Raw genomic sequence first — 17,848 nt, forward strand, 5'->3', positions numbered from 1 at the left:
TAGTAAAATAAATATTAGATTTCAAGGGATTATATATCATAAGAATATTTCATTAAATTTTTATATTGTGCAAGTAATTTTGACAATAGCATTGCTACATTACTGTAAAGTGAAAGCTAATCTCTAATAATTCATGTAAAAATTGCTACTCTGTTCTCTTTCATCAGTGAATGTAAAATTAACTGATTTTAAAAAATCACAAAGATAAAGAATAATAGGCCACTCAGTGGTCAGACATTTGTTGAGTGACTATCATGTGTCAGAGATGGAGTCATGAACAAACTCCAGAATATTTGCCCTTGTGAAACTAACATTCTAAATGAAAAATACAGGATAAATTTAACAAAATATAGTACATCAGATGGTAAGTACTAAGAATAATAGAGCAGGATAAGGGATAAAAAGTGATGGGTCTGAGGAGAATTGTGTCCCATGTTAGGTAGTTGAATCAGTGAAGATCTGTCTGAGTAGGTGCTCCTTCAGCAGAACAGATTGAAATAAGAGAGGGTATCATGTAGATATCCATAACAAAAGTATTCCTTGCTAAGGGAACAGATCATGCAAAGCACCTGAGAAAGGGGGAGGTCATATGTCATTTTCATGAAACATAAAGATAGAGCCAATCAAAGAAAGAGATTGAAAGCCAACAAAGGTAAAGAGTAGGAGTAGGTGAAGATCCTGCAGTAGAAGCCCATGGTAAAGACTTTGAAATTAATTCTCAGAAAGATGGAAAGCCGTCTTAATGTTTGGAGCAGAGGAGTGACATTTTGTCTTTGGTTTTGAAAAGATCATTTTGGCTGTTTTGTATAATTAGATATATAATATGAAATTATATTAGTTGTTGTTATAAAGAAAAGTAAATCCAGAATGTCTCATGTTATGACTCATTATAAGAGAGTAAGACAAATCTGGCTCAAAGGTTCAATTTAATAGGTCGTTTTCAAGATACTTTCAATACATTTTATGAGTCTAATTGTTCTCAATCTCAAGGCCTTATCATTATTATAATCCCTAATGTCAAATATGAAAATTGGAATTTCTCATTAGGGAATTCTGAAAAGTTCTTGGGTGATCTTCCATTAGCCTCACTTTTACTTCCATTTATAGTCTTGCATGTCTTTTAAGGTCTAAATTACTATTAATCTACCTCTCATCCTGCTATGAGTAATTTCTAATAGACACATCCCCAGTTAGCTTCTGCATAGCAAAAAGCATATGATGTACTAATTGAATCTCAATTAGCTTACATCATATTTCTTTCAGAATTTCAAAACATGATTGCTACCATATTAAAGATTCAGAGGAAGGACAAATATTTCTCTTTCTGTATTTCTACAAAAAGAAATCCAACCACATGTACAAAACTCAGAGTTTTCATTATATTAAATGTAAAAAGTTTATAAATAAAAAAGGTATAATATACCCTCATTTATGAGCTGTCAGAGAATACTATAGATCACAGGGTACATTTATTTTAGAGTACAGGTTCAGGTAGTAGTATACACAGGAAGCCAAAACAAAGACTCTCTACTGTGCTCACATATGACACCATGATATACTTCTGTTCCAAACTAATTAGAATGAATTGTGGCTCCTTATTGAAAAATGCCTCAGCTGGCTTACTTTAATCTTTCTTAGGGTTGGTTCACAAAGGAAACAACAGAGTAGCGTTCTGGCTGACAATGGAACAACCAATAAGTTGGGAGGAAAAATAAAAGAAGGGAATCTCAGTCATTTGTGGAATATAATGAACAACATTATATTGATGGAAACACAAAACAAAACAAAAAAACAGATCCAGAGACAGAGAAGCATCAATCAGACCATCAAACCTTGGAGGGAAGTTAGGGGATAGTAAGGGTGAGGGGGAGAGATCAACCAAAGGACTTGTATGCATGCATATAAGCCTAAACAATGGACACAGACACTAGAGGGGGTGAAGGCAGGAGTGAGGGAGGGGAGAATGGAGGGATAAGGACAGATATGTAATACCTAATCAATAAACAAAAAATAAAATTAAAAAAAAATTAAAAATAGAGAAAATTTAGCATCAGATGATATGTAAACTAATTACAATTTACACAGTATGTTGTACTCCCTATTAGAATTGACAGGTTTTTTTTTTTTAAAGGTACTGTAAAGGGGAAAAGTATCATTAAGCCCAGAAATCTACAAAAGTTTAGAAATTCTTAAAGAAAAGCGATGTTGTATAGGCCTCAAAATAGTCACCATTGTTTACTCATCTCCCCCAAAGTTTTTTGGTGAAGTGACACAAAATTCTATCTGTATATGAACAATTAGACATTTTCCATTAATAAGATTATTCACTATTATAAAAATAATAAAAATTTAGGCAGAATTTAAATTGAATTCATGAATAATAGCCTTATAAGTTAGTCAGAAAATGTGTGATGAAGAAAAGATCCCCTAACAACTACTTTGCAGTTTAACTAACATAAACATACATACTGAGAGGGCAGGGCAGGGCGGGGCCAGCTCCCAGTAACTGGACCCTAGCCTTAACCCAACCAATCAGGACAGCCAAGGTAGTGTCACCACCCCCCTTATAAAACCCATTGATATGTTAAATTCTTCCTCTCTCTCACCACGCCCTTGCCCCTGTAAGTGGGACCAAGCTCGGACTAGTCCGAAATAAATACAGGCTTTCTGCAATTGCATCAGATTCGGCTCCCTGGTAGTCTTTGGGGTTTATGACACTTGGGCATTACACATACTAGTATATATATATTGACACTATTATTTTAAGGAAATTATTCTTTTTTAGGAATACAGCTTTGAACAAGAAGCACTTGTTTTCATGAAGCTCATATCTAATGCAGAGAGAAATATTGTAAACAAATAAATTGATGAAAAAATATCTCAGAAAGAAACAAATGCTACAAATAAAGTAAAAATAGGGAAAAGTGGTGGAGATTTATTGGTTGAATTAGGTCATACTTTAGATTGAGAAGTCAGAGAAGGAGTTTTTAAAATGTCAATTCAATTGAAACTACATGAGGCCAATACAGAGACCTCAAATAGTATTTTAGGCATGAGGACATGGTAAATGGAAAGACCTAATGAGAGGTAAAGCTTGAAGCAATAGTAAAAATTGATTCAGAAAATCTTAGCAGGGATCAAAACTTGGATTTTATTTTAGTGTATGTGAAGCTACTGGAGGAATTTAGTCTGAGGTGGGATCTGATTTGATATATTTTATTAAAAAGTTACTCTGTTTCAGTTTTATGTGACTGAGGTTGGAATATAAGTTAGAAAGTTAAGGGCACAGTCCATATGAAAGACAATGATGTTTTGGGTTAAGAAATTTAAATGAAGTGTCAGAAGAATACATCTATAATAATAAAAGCATAATATGCTAGTTAGACAGAACATCCTTCCTGCCATCATTCAGGATGATCTTCCAGATGAAGCTGGGGCTGCGAGGAAAGCCTGGTCCCGGATCCCTGCTGGCGGCCAAAGGGAAGCCTGGGTCCTGGGTGCCAGAGGAAAGCCAGTGCCAGTAGCGGGAGAAGGAAGGCCTACTCTTGCATGAATTTCATGCAGAATAAAGTATATGAAAATCCCTTAAGCACTTTAAAAGCATCCCTAACACATGTACTGTTAATGTGCTAATTACAGATCATTCTGAGCTTTTGATTAATATTGACTCGCTAAGGAGTTTTATTAAGAAAATATTTGTATTATTTAAACAAATTGATTTTCTGTTAGCCACAAGGGTTAGTTCTTTTTATAAGCAAATGCACCAAACATAAGAGAAAGATCATGTAATGAACATTATCTATTACAGTTACCTAGACATCATGAGAGTTCTGGAAACTAGGAGCAAAACATACTGGCAGCATGATGTGAAATTACCTGTCCTTACCTGGTAATTACCTGTCTTTACTTTATCTGTAGTAATACTTAAGAGCTTTATGATGATGTTGATGATGATAATGAATGATGAATATGCTGTTATAGTGCCTTTACCAAGTGCTATCCATTCTGGTTTAAAGTGTTAAGCATCTTAATTTTTGAATTGCTTTTTTATTAGTAGTGATAGATTTAGGTCAATTAATCTAACATTTTATTATAGTCTCTGTTGTGCTAAATGGCAAGGAGCTTTATGTTAGGAGTTCAAGACGAGGTTAAAAATTTAAAGGAGATCCTGATCCTGATTGTGTGTGTGTGTGTGTGTGTGTGAGCGTGTGTGTGAGCGTGTGTGTTTGTACATGCACACATGTGAGATTTCAGGGAAGACAAAAGGGAAAGTGGCTATTTATACTATTTATTCACCTATTTATATTATTCAATCAGAATCAGACAGATCACATTTATACTTTTTCTTCACCTATTTATATCATTCAATCAGAATGAGACAGATCACATAGATTGCAAGCATATATTCAACCCAAGACCAAATAGATTATTTAGTGTAATTTCTATTCAAATTTTGGATTTTTAAAAAAAGAAACAACTAAATAAGGAAGCTAATGTGTCATCTTCTGATCTGCCTTATACTGTAATCTGGAGAAGGGCAAGAAATCATCAGCATACAAAAGTGTGACTGGCACAATAAATATCAGTTAAAAGTGTTAACAGAATCAGCCCTCAGGCAAAAGAGAAGGAAGAGTAGGGTGGTTGAAAGGGAATTACTCCAGCCTGGTTGCATACTAAAATCTCTTGCTAGCAACAACTGAAAAGAAAGAAAAATCATCCAACAATAAAAATAATTTTTTAAAAAGAAAGAAAAATCATGAACACTGGATTTTGCTGTTTCAGATGAAAGGAATCTTAGAGATAAAATAGACAGGTTTAGGGAGTCTTAGGTAATAAAGAGTGTTCATGGGGGAGAAATGTATATGTGAAGGCAGGGTATCTCTGGCCTGAGCAATCAAAGCAATTATAAGGTAGATCAAAAGCATCCCTGACCAGAGCATCTTGGAGATGCCAAAATGCTTATTTTACTTGTACAAAGGATAGAAAATGCCACAGGATAAGAGATGAGAAAGACATACACTCAAAGAGGATAAAGAAAAATCATAGAATGATAGGAAAAAGGAAACATATTTTCACAGAAATAGATGAATGTTTCAAGATAAGGGGAGAGAGAAAGAAGATAGCACCACGTGGGTTTTGGCTTTTGAAACTGATACTATGTAACAAAATAACCAATGAGGAGAGTATGATGGCCCTAAATTAATGAAAGGTCCAATTATAAAGGGTTGGGTTCCAACAAAGAACTGCAGCATATATAAACTGGAGACAAAGGGATTTGAGGCAGGATTTTTTATTTTTCCCATTAGAGAGAGAGAGAATAGGCTTTTCCCATTTGGGGGCCCCTCCCTTTGGGTATATTCTTGCCCAGATGGAGTTTTTATATGCTTCCAATAAACTTCTACATTTTTATTAAATATATTTGTTAGTCCACAAACTTATTCTTCATTGTTGTTGGACAGGAACCCATGAGAACAAGTCTGTACCTCCAAACCCCATGTTTCACAGGGATTATGGGTCAGATTCCATAAATGATGTCCATCATTTCTTCAAGCTATTATTCTTGGGTAACAATCACAAAGTTTTAGATGTGGAATATGCTCAAAGAAATACATTGAACACATGTACCATCCTCTATAAACTAGAAAACTAAAATCTAGACAGGTTATTCACCTTACCAAAGCTAACACGGCTGGTTAGTAATACATGGACCTCTTGATTTCAAATTAATAAAATACTGTTTAAATTATCAAAAGCAATCTTATAAACAATAAAATAAGGTGTCTATAATATTTACTTTCTTATACAGTGTGCTTATTAAGGCATTTAACTTATTTTGTAATTTTACAAATATAAAATAATCTAATACATTAAATGAGAATAAATATCTTTGATTTTTAGCAAATAGTGAAGAGTAATTTAAAATGATCAAATGGTTTTACCAGTTTAGCTGGGTGGATGGAGTACCAGCCTGCAGACTGAGGGGTCTCAGGTTCCATTCCAGTCAAGGGCACATGCCCAGTTGCAAGCTTGATCCCCAATAGGGGGCATGTAGAAGGCAGCTAACCAATGATTCTCTCTCATCATTGATGTTTCTATCTCTTTCTCCCTTTCCCTTCCACTCTGAAATCAATAAAAAATATTAAATAAATAAATAAAATGATCAAATGTTTACACTAAACAGTAATAATTCTAACACTAAGTTTTTTAAGTTGTATGCTTTTGATTTGTCCATTTCACTCTTTTTTAAAATATTATGAATTTGCAGTCCACCACACTCAAGATAACAAATCACATTATGTTTGGTGGATAATATTGCATATCACTAAAGTGCATTGTCAGGGCTCACTTCTATTTATAGTACTTGAGGCAATAAAGATAAATAAAAAAATATTTTGCACAAAGGCTCACCAAGTGATATGAACCTGTATCTTGTTTGCCAGAACTGGATCATGTGACTATGCCTACTTTAAAAAATGTTTAAGAAGTTGCACGCTTAAGCTGAGTACAATGCCAACTTGAAAAAAATCCCTAAGAAAAAGGAAATGGGGCAAATGATATTGACAGACAATTAGAATTTGCTGCCCTTTCCTCATCAGGAAATGTTTGTTTAAAAGTTTGTTAACTACTCATTTGTTATAGAAATTTTTAATATTCCTACCCATATAGTGCTAAGCAGACTTTTTCAAACCCAAAGTCAAATATTTTACCCAGGACTCCTTAATATTTTCCTTTCTCCCTTTTTTATGTTTAGAGGCAAGGGCACTCCCACATCTAAAATAAAATTATTCAACAATAATCATGATTTCAATGTGGGGAGTAGGAATACACATTGGTGGAATGAAGAAAGGGACCCTTTATATTTTACCTATTTGGGTCAATATAAGGTGGGCAAAAATAAGTTTACAGATGTTCCTATTTAAAATATGATAATTAATCAGTAATTAATAATATAAAAATAAACTCATTTTCACATCTTAAAATGGTAAAGCTATTTTTGCTCCACCCCTGTGTTATTAAGCCCCCCAAAAGAAGAGGATTCTAATCATGGCCAATTACATGGTTGGGTCTACTTCAGAAGTATTCTTGATCAGCTTCTCATCTGGAATCTAAGTAGTTTCTGTGTGAGTAACAATATGCAAGCCCCATCCAAGTTACACACATGCAACTTCATACAGAACTATGCTGGTCAGAAGTGAGGATTAACCATAGCAAACTTCTCAACCAACTCAGTCAAACATTGAGAGCCATAGATTTATGAGCAGCATGCTTTGCAGTTTCATAAAATTGATAGTGGAGCTTACTATATATAACATGTTTCTAGACCACCTTCAGACTGAATATAAAGTCATAATTTTAGATAGAGATCCTTCTGTTTATAATATGCTGGCTTCTCAATATATTTCTTTGTGAAAAGTAGGGATTTTCAGGACTTACTAGCATTAACATGCCAATGTATCTTTGTCAGTGTGTTGATGATATTTTATAGAAAAAGTATTTATATATAACAACTAGTGGCCCAGTGCACAAAATTTTTGCACAGAGGGGATGGTTCCTTCAGCCCAGCCTATAGCCTCTCCAATCGGGGACCCCTTGGGGGATGTCTGACTGCAGGTTTAGGCCAGATCTCCATCAGGCCTAAACCGGAAGTCAGACATCCCTCTCGCAATCTGGGACCACTGGCTCCACAGTTGACCCAGATTTGGTACTGATTGGCCAGTTTCTATGCCAGTTAGTGTCTCTGGCCTGATCATAAAGGCAGGGCTGATCAGCAGCCCTGGTGGAGGCCTGAAGAGAAATGGAGGCAGGGCTGCTGGCCAGGCTCGGAGGGAAAGAGAGGCAAGTGCTGGTCTAAAGCTTCCACAGACTCCACAGATAAGTCCCTGCTTCTCTCTTCAGGTCTCTTTTCCAAGGCCTGATTCAAAGCCTTGTCAGCAGTCACTGCTGGGTCACCCGGCCTGCAGCCACAGTAGTCAGCCCTGGGTCACCATGGCAACCTAGCGCTAATTTCGAGATGGTCAGCCTTTGGTGGTGATGGTTGTTACACCTGGCTCTTTATTATAAAGATATTAAGGAAGATGATTGAGGAGTGTCATTCAAAACTGACTTTAATTTTAGATGTGGCTAATTCAATCAGTAAAAGCTTGATATCTCAGTTTCCTCATTTTTAGAGTGGCATAAAAACACTTGCTTCATATGATTGTTTTGAAACTTGAATAAGATAATAAACATAAATGCTTGAAGCAATGCTGGCATAGATTGGATGCTCAATAAATGGTTGCTACTATTAATATACTAAACTGAAAGAAAATTAAAAATGGCTGTCTTCCAGGATTTATCTATAGCTAGAAAAAATTAAAGTTTGAAAAATGATATTGAGCATTATTTTCCACATCATTCTCTTAAAATATATTTTAGTGGTTTTTAAGTATTCTGAATAAGTCATATGAGCAATTGAAAAGCATGCATTTTATTCACAACTATGTCATAAAAGTATTTATTATCAAAGCAAAACTAATTACTTTATTAGACACTCCCCACAAAAATAAAAGTAGTTGGAAAATAAAGGAAGAAGATGGTTACCAATGAATATTATCAAAGGAAACATGAATATCAAAGAACAGTAAATAATGGGGGAAATATCTTTCTTATGACATAAACTCTGCTTAGGACAAAGAGAAGTGACCCTGAGATATCTAAGAGTAAGGCATTCATGTGCATTTTACCATTGTGCATATCAAGAAGATGGCTATGTATGTGAACAGTATAAAGCTTCAGAAAGCATTTTATGCTATAAAATAAATAACCATAATATGTTTTCAACTTTACTTGTATTTGCTATTATAGGACCATAATAATATGAAACACCTAATGGAAGACAACATAATAGGTGCTGGTAATTCACAGTAAGAAACACCTTGCACAAATGAAACTCATTCCCTATTACATCTCAGATGAAAGTCTCTTTCAATTTTAAAGCATTATTGCTAGCTAAAAGGGCTCATCCAATATTTACAAAGCAACAACTTTCATCTCAAATAAACTGCAAATGCTAAAGCCTATTGTCTAAATCTAACAGTTTCATAATTTTGAGGAATATATATTAGACAAATGTACTCATTGTAGATTCCTCTCTTGTCTCTTTCCAGATAACTATAATTTGAATCTAAAGGAAAGCTACGTAAATTATTTTTTTTTCAGTTGGAATAGATAATTATCATAATACTAGAGGCCTGGTGCATGAAATTCGTGCACAGGGCGTGGGAGGTGTCCCTCAGCCCAGCTTGCACCCTCTCCAATCTGGGACCCCTAGAGGGATGTCTGACTGCCCATTTAGGACCAATCCTATCTGAATCACAATCCAGGACTGCTGGCTCCCAACTGCTCACCTCCCTGCCTTCCTGATTGCCCCTAACTGCTTCTGCCTGCCAGCTTGATTACCCCCTAATCACTCCCCTACCAGCCTGATTAATGCCTAACTGCTCTCCTGCCAACCTGTTTGCCCCTAACTGCCCTCCCCTGTAGGCCTGGTCCCCCCCAACTGCCCTCCTCTGCTTGCCTGATAACCCACAACTGCCCTCCATTTGCAGACATGGTCCCTCCCAAATGTCCTCCCCTGCTGGCCATCTTGTGGTGGCCATCTTGTGTCCACATGGGGGCAGCCATCTTGTGTGTTGGTGTGAAGGTCAATGTGCATATTACTCTTTTATTAGATAAAATAGAGGCCTTGTGCAAGGGTGGGAGCCCGCTGGTTTTCCCTGAGGATGTCCAGGATCAGGGTGGAGGTTCCCTTGGGGCTTGGGGTGGCCTAGTTGTTTGCAGGCTGGCCATGCCCCTTGGTATCCCAAGTGGAGACCCTGGTATCTGGGGTTTATTTATCTTCTACAAATGAAACTTTGTAGCCTGGAGCGGAGCCAAGCCTTCTGCTTGCTCTGTGGTGGCAGCCATTTCTGTTGGGATTTATGTATCTTCTATAATTGAAACTTTGTAATTTTAAGTGGAGGCCTGGGCTGGCCAGGGTGTGTGGAAAGCTTTGCTTCCTCCATGGCCAGAGGCAACACTAGCCTAAAATGAACACCAGCTCTTTCCAGGTCCATGGCTGCTGCCATTTCTGTTTGGATTTATGTATCTTCTATCATTGAAACTTTATAGCCTTGAGTGGAGGCCTAGGCCGGCAAAGACAGGTGGAAAGCTTGGCTTCCTCAGTTGCCTGGGAAACCCAAGCCTCCCTCCTGCTCTCTGTGGCCATAGCCATCTTGGTTGGGTTTATTTGTATATTCACTCCTGATTGGCTATCGGGCATGGCCTGTGGGCATGGCTTGTGGATACAGCGGAGTGATGGTTAATTTGCATATCATTTTATTTTTAGATAGGGTGTTTTATTTATAATATAATTAGGTATATAAACATATACTTATTATAATTTCTATGTCAAAGATTAATTAAGAACATGTCCTCTACTTTTTAGAAGCTATATTTTAGTGAGAGGGTGAGTCTGAATATTATGGTATTACTAGAGGCCTAGTGCACGAAATTTGTGCATGGCGAGGGGGTGGAGGGTGTTCCCCTCAGCCCAGCCTGCACGTTTTCCAAATCTGGGACCCTTTGGGGGGTGTCCTACTGCCGGGCCTAAACCAGCAGTTGGACATCCCTCTCACAATCCTGGACAGCTGGCTCCTAATCGCTCACCTGCCTGATTGCCCCTCACTGCCACTGTGTACAAGCCACATTGCCCCTCACTGCCCCCTGCTGCTGGCCAGGTTGCCCCCAACTGCCCCCTCCCAGCAGCCTGGTTGCCTCCAACTGCCATCCTCTGCTGGCCTAGTTGTCCTTAACAGACCTCTCCCCTGCTGCCCTAGTCACCCCGCACTGCCCTATGCCAGCCTAATCACACCCAACTGCCCCCCGCCCCCTTGCTGGCCTGGCTTACCCTAAATGCCCCCCCCCCCCCAGCCTGATCATCCCTAACTGCCCCCCCTACCAGACTGGTCACCTCTTACTGCCCCCCTTACCAGCATGGTCCCCTCCAACTGTCCCCCTCTGCCAGCCTGGTTGCCCTTAATTGCCCCGCCACTGGCCAGGTTGCTCCCAACTTCCCTCCCTGCTGGCCTGGTCACCCCTCATGACCCCCACTGGCCTGGTGACCCCATGCAGCCTGCTTGTTCAGTCATTTGGTCATCCTTCACTAATCCCCCTGTTGGCCTGGTGATCTTGTTAGGGTTAATTTGCATATAATATATTTATTATATAGGATTGACATCAGTACTATAATAAAAGAATAAAACATGGGAAACTAGAATAGAAGAAAAAACAAATTCCTTAGATATTCACAAGATTAGACAGATAGAAAAGATTGAAGAGTTTCAGGTTACTACCATTTATTACCTGGAAGAATATGATACCAAGTAAGAAGAGACTTAGAATAAAAGATAGTGTCTTTTTGTAATGGGAAGAAGAAAAAAAATTATAAGAGTTATGACAGTGCAAAACCCCAAGTAAGGAGGAGACTCTTGAGAAGACAAAGCAGATTCCTACTAGTAGAGGGAAGAGTGTGGTTATATATAACTAACCTCTCGGAGAGGTGGGCTATTGTACAATCCATTTGCAGAGCTTTGACATAAGCCTCAGGAAATCTTACAGATATAGAAGAAAAATACTTTTCATTCTAAACATTGAATTTACAGAACATTGGAAAAATAAACTTTAAAAGATTATTTCATCAAATAAAATATATGAGGAAACATGATTATTCCTATTATTTACATTTTACTTCTATGTATTTTAATTCTATGCATTTTTAAAAATTTGGTTATGATTCATGTACAATTTGTTTCTATTGGATGTTTTTAATTTATTCAAATTGCATTTTTAATATTTATGCTTTCTATTTATATATTGTTTGATTATATAAATAGAATTACATTTGTTTATTGATCTTATATGCTGCAACTTTGATAAATTTGCTCATTAACTCTAGTTGAATTTTTAGATAGATTTCATTGAGAATTTTTTAGTTGCAACTATGCCATACATGAATAAAAACTGTTTAACTTCAGTTAATAAATGTTTTATTCAATGAGTTTTGCCAATTGTACAGAGGTAGCTGTCATGCAAGGTAAAATGAAGAAATTTTTCATCACTCCAGAGAATTTTATTTTGCAACCTTCTGGTCAATCTCATCACTCCTGAAGCACTAATTATTTAGATTTGTATTACCATATATTTATTTTGTCTGGTTTTGGAATTTATATAAATAATACAATATGTCTTCTTTTGATTTTGCTATCTTTTGCTTAACATTATGTTTTGGGGATTCATATATGTTGTTGCATATTTTAGGAATTCATGTATTTTGATGTCTGAGCAGTATTCCACCACAACTTGCTCATTTTTCTATTGACAGGTATTTGGATTGTTTCCAGTTAGCGGCTATCATTAATAAGTTACTACCTATAGATAGAATCACCTGGTCATAAGGTAATATATATACTTGATTTATAAAAGATTACAAACAGTCCTTCAAAGCAGATACACTTTTTAGACTTCCTGTCAGCAATGTATGAGCTTCCCATTTGTTCTATACCCTTTCTACCTTATTGTCAGCAGATAAAAACATGGATGTCATTGTGGCTTTAATTTTCATTGTCCTCATGATTGAACAATTTTTCATACACTTGTTGGCCATTTTTTCCCTCACTTATGAAATGCCTGCTCAAATTTTTTAACCTTTTTTTCTAAGTGGGCTGTTCACCCTTCTTTAAAAAATAAAGGATTTATAGGGATTTTATGTGTTTTGAATAGGTGCTTTATCATATATATATGTATTGCTAATATTTTTATACAATATGTAGCTTACATTTTAAAATATTGTTTAGATGATAACAAACTAAAAGTTTTAATAAACTCCTATTTATCATAGTTTTCTTTTATGGTTAGTAATCTTTCAATTCAATCAAGAAATCTTTGTCTACCCCAGGTGATATGTATAGATTTCTGTGTTTTCTTCTAGAAGTTTTGTGGCACGAGCTTTTAGATTTATCCATGGCCAATTGGATAAAAAGTTATCTTTTTGCAAAAAGGGTGAGGTACAATCAAACTTTTATTTTATATGGATATTTATTTAGCACCATTGAAAGGCTTTTGCTCATTGAATTGATTTGGTGCCTTGGTCAAAATCAATTGACTAGATATGCATAGGTCTAATTCTGAACTCTCCATCTGTTGTATTGATCTCCTTCACATTGCTGTAGCTTTAACAGAATTCTTAAAATCAGGTATTGCAGGTCTTCCAAATGCTTCTTTACTTTAAAAATTGCTTCTCTATGTAAATTTTAAAATAAGGTTATCCATTACTTTAAAAAATCCAACTGGGATTTTGATCGGTATTTTGTTCAACTCATATATCAATTTATGGAGAATATGCATTTAATAATATTGATTCTTCTAATCCATGACTATTTAAGTCTTCCTTTGTTTCCATTTCATTTAATTTTTTTCAGGCAATTTATACTTAAGATTTATATTATTAAAATTATTTATTAAATATAGAATATAACACTGAAGCCATGTGATTTCTAACAAATGATCAGATTTAGATATACACTGGCCAGATTATTATGATCTCTGAACACATAATAATCTGGCCATTCAGTGTATATCCTATATAATAAAAGGCTCATATGTCATTTTTTTCTATTTATTTCACATGTTTTTTCACTTTTCTGTTTCTCCTTTCCTGTTACATTTTGGATGACACAAATATTTTGTAGTTTTTTCTTTTACATTTTGGCTATAATCTATTGTGTTTTTTATGTGTTGTTTTAGAAAGCACAATATATCTTTAATTTATTAAAATACACCTTTGATTATTTTTATAGTACATTATAAAACAACAGTACACTTCCATTTATCCTGTTTCATCCCTGTGCACTATAAGTCTTATATTTTACCTCTCCTTATGCAATAAATGACACAGCTCATTGTATCCTAAGCAATGGCACATCCTCTTGTCAGGCTGCTGTTAATGCCAGGGGCAAATCAGCCTAATCTGGAATTATACTACATCTGTGCTCTGCTGCAGCTGTAGCTAGATTCCATTGAGCTTCAAATATTACTTTAAAAAGCAAGATAAACCTCTGAATAATATTCTTTGCATAAAATACACTTAAGGTCATTAAAAAATTTTTCAGCTCCCAAATTCACCTAAATGTTACCTAATACTTGAGCAAGAAAATCCTACAGGAGACACCTTTTATGAAGACGTGCTTTCATTTTAGTAATTTTTATTTAACTTTCTATTTACACAATCATATTAGATTGCTATGCAGGTATTCTAAGTGAAGAAACATAATTCCAATAACAGTCTTATATAATTGTACCATACGTGAATGTTAATAAGAAAGTGAGTGCACGCATTAGAAAGTTAGTAAAATAGAACACTTAAGAGGATGCATTCTATAATCAGTTTCCATCCTGATATTCACAATTTGATCTCAGACAACTCCTTAATACTTCCAAGCCTCAGCTGCCCCAGCTGAAAAATTAGGATTATTGGTACCTATTCCATAGTATTGGCTTAATAATTAAATCATATACTAATAGCAAATATTATTAAAATGTTAGCTTTTTATCAGGCAATGTGACTTATATATAACCTGCTTGTGCTAATTTAATGATCTTTATTATCTATTCATAATTAATATTATGTACCTAGTATATTGCCACATTTTAAAAAGACCAAAATAGTTATTAGTTATAATTTGAATACCCAAAGTATGGTAATTAAATAAGTTAGAAACCACATCCCATTCTTAGCCAGAGTAGTCAAATAACGTAACATCACCAGCAAACGTACAGCCTATTATGCACTCACACACACATGCACAGTTAGTATAGCACATTAGAATGTCTAACAAACCATCTCGTTCGATCCTATCAACTCTGAAAAATAGGAAAGCTAAATTTATAAAATTATTTTAAATAAAGGCACATCATAGTTTAGTCATTTACCAAAAATCTCATGAGAAATCCATGGCAGATATCAGACATGTAAAAAGACATCTCTGCTGAGATGACATCTTTCTCTTAATTACACCCAGAAGTTTTTCCTATATGAAGAAAACAATTTTCCTTCATAATATATTACATTCCTTAAAACTTCTCTAATAATACCATGTGCCTAGAATGTGTGACAGTGATTGATGCCACTAAAAATTTATTATTTTCAGATTACTTTTTTCACTTCATATTAGAATGGAAATTAGGATTTAGTACATTACTGGTTTTGTAATGTACTAAACAAACAAATCACTAATAACTTATTGTACAATCATAATAAGCAACTAAGAGCTCTAAATAATTATAAATAGTAATGTCTATCATTACTGTTAGCATTCAAAAGTACGGTATCAAAATAATTATTTTGGTAAGCAAATACTTCAGCAAAAGTAGAAGTTATTGTTTCAAATTTTATAAAAGCATCCCTCAAATGTGTTTTTTTTTAATTTATGAAAATGTTATATGAATTTATCCACAATTTTGGACATTTTCTTACAAAGAACAGAAAAAAAGAAACAGCTGGGGTTCAAAATATTTAAAAGCATATCTTAACATATATGAACTGCTCAGTTTTTGTTAAGTATTATAATGGTACTCTATTTAAAAATTAGTTACTTGTAAAATGAAGCTACTGAATTTTTTATAATCTTATGTCTTGAATAGACAGTATGCGTATTCATTATGATTTAAAATGCTTCATCTATGTTGAGTTTTAAAACAAGTAGAGAAACAGATGTCAGACATCTAATGTTGCTATTCTCAATCAGAGATCATTTTTAGTTTAACTGTTCCTCCTCTGTGACTGTAATAAATTTGCTTTCACATGCATTTTTGGTCCCAAGAACTGCAACCCCTGAAAAATGTGAAGCAAGCTGAGATTTGCAAATGCCCCAGACATTGTTATGCAAAGAAAGTCTCTGTCTCGCCTAAAAGTAAGAATTTAGGTGTTAATTAGAAGTTTGTTTGAGAGTTCTCTTACTTCTAAGAAAATAGTCTCCTAGAAGAACTCTTCCTGAAGCCATCAAATAAATGCAATATGGTGCTCTTCTAAAACTGGTTGAAAAACATAGAATAGACATCTTTTTGGTTTTTATTTCCATGTTTGATATATACATTTCATGAATGAAAATGATACCATTATAATTAGTTAATCCTAATATATAAAAAGCCAGGTGCCATCATGACCTAAACAACCGGATGGAATGACCAAATAGCAGGCTACAGATCTGAGGGGGCAGGAGCTGAAGGTGGCAGTGGTGTCTGGTGAGCAGCTGTAAGACAGACCTCTTGGTCCCTCCTCCCAGCCCTCAGACTCCAATCAATCAGTGGTGGAGGCAGGGTGGAACTGGGGACTGGCTCCCTCAGTAATGCTGCAGGTTCAATCTCAAGAAGAAGGGCCAGGCTCCAACAGACCAGCCCTGCTGGCACAATCCTGACAGTGCTGCTGGCCTCCTGGAACTCGGCCTGGGGAACTGCAGCCATTTCTCCCCGCTAGACGCTCCACAAGGAAGAAAGGATACCGCTAGCAGTGCCAGGGGTGACCAGCGGTGACTGCTCTCCTGCGCTTCCTGCAGGTAACGTGCCCCCATCTGCCCCACTCCAGATGAAGTGTGATCACTGCATTCGGAAGGAATATAGTAAAAAAAAAAAAAAATCAATTACCAAGGCCCACCTCCATGAGCTCTTGGGAGGCTCCGGGCACTGGGCACCTCGACTGTTTTAGAGGTTTCGGGAGAGCAGGGGGGTCAGGAAACCTTCCTGGAGGTTGGGCCATTGGTTCGATTGCAGTTCCATTCGTCCTGCCATCTGCCAACAGCCGCCTCCGTGGAGAATTGGAGAAGAAAGGGAGAGGGCAGTTCTGCAAACCCCAGTGGAATCCAGGGTCCCAGGTACGCTGCCCTGCCTGCTGACACTTTAGGTTTCTTCCTGAGTCAGAGGTGGCATCTGAGAGACCCTGGGCGGGTGCCTGGCACAGCCACATCTCTACATTTGCCTGTTCATCTTGTGTGTGTCTGTGTTTGTGAGGCTGTCCCTGAGCTTGCCTCCACTTCCAGAACTAAGCGTCCTGTATAGCGACAACCTGTGAACCCTCATCCCTTTTTTATGGCAGGATACTTGCCCCTTATAGGCTACAACCCTTCACCCTTTCCTCCCTACCCTGCGACTGATGGGTACCCAGAGCAGGAGCAGCATCCTGGGCTCAGACGAACACCAGTGCCTACCCAGGTGTCTGCCCCTGTGCCCAGCTTCACTCTCTTCCCCTTACCTGGCCTTGAATGACACAACCATGGACACTCTGTTTGGAGACATGAAGAAGAAGGAGGAGGAGGTGAGGCTCCATGAGGGTGCCAGCTCCAATAGGTACCTGACGCACATCTTCAGGCACATTGTCAAGGAGCTGTTCAACAAGGATGTGGGGGTGCTCACCTACTGCACCCTGAGGAACAAAAACTTCCAGGAGGGCACCCTTGAAAGGGGTGGAGAGGTTCTGCTATGCTTTGAGGCTGCTTACAGCTTTTGGAACACCCAGAAGCTGTAGAGGGGCAAGTTCCCTGCCACTTCATGGAGATCCTGGCCTACGCAGGGTATGCCTAAGCCCCAGGGGCCAGGGCCAGGCCCAGATGGACGACGGGTGTGCAGACAGGGCACTGCTGTGGCAGATGGAAGGCATCTACGCCGCCATCCGGTGTGGCCCTTGAAGACCAGCGCCCATGTGCAGAAACTGGACCAGGAGTGGCTGGGTGGGGGAGGGTTTGATGGGGCAACTCTCCCTGAGCCCAGCCTGCCAGAACAT

The sequence above is a fragment of the Pipistrellus hanaki genome (genome assembly GCF_964339955.1).
Source record: "Pipistrellus hanaki genome assembly, chromosome: 2".
Taxonomy (NCBI): Eukaryota; Metazoa; Chordata; class Mammalia; order Chiroptera; family Vespertilionidae; genus Pipistrellus; species Pipistrellus hanaki.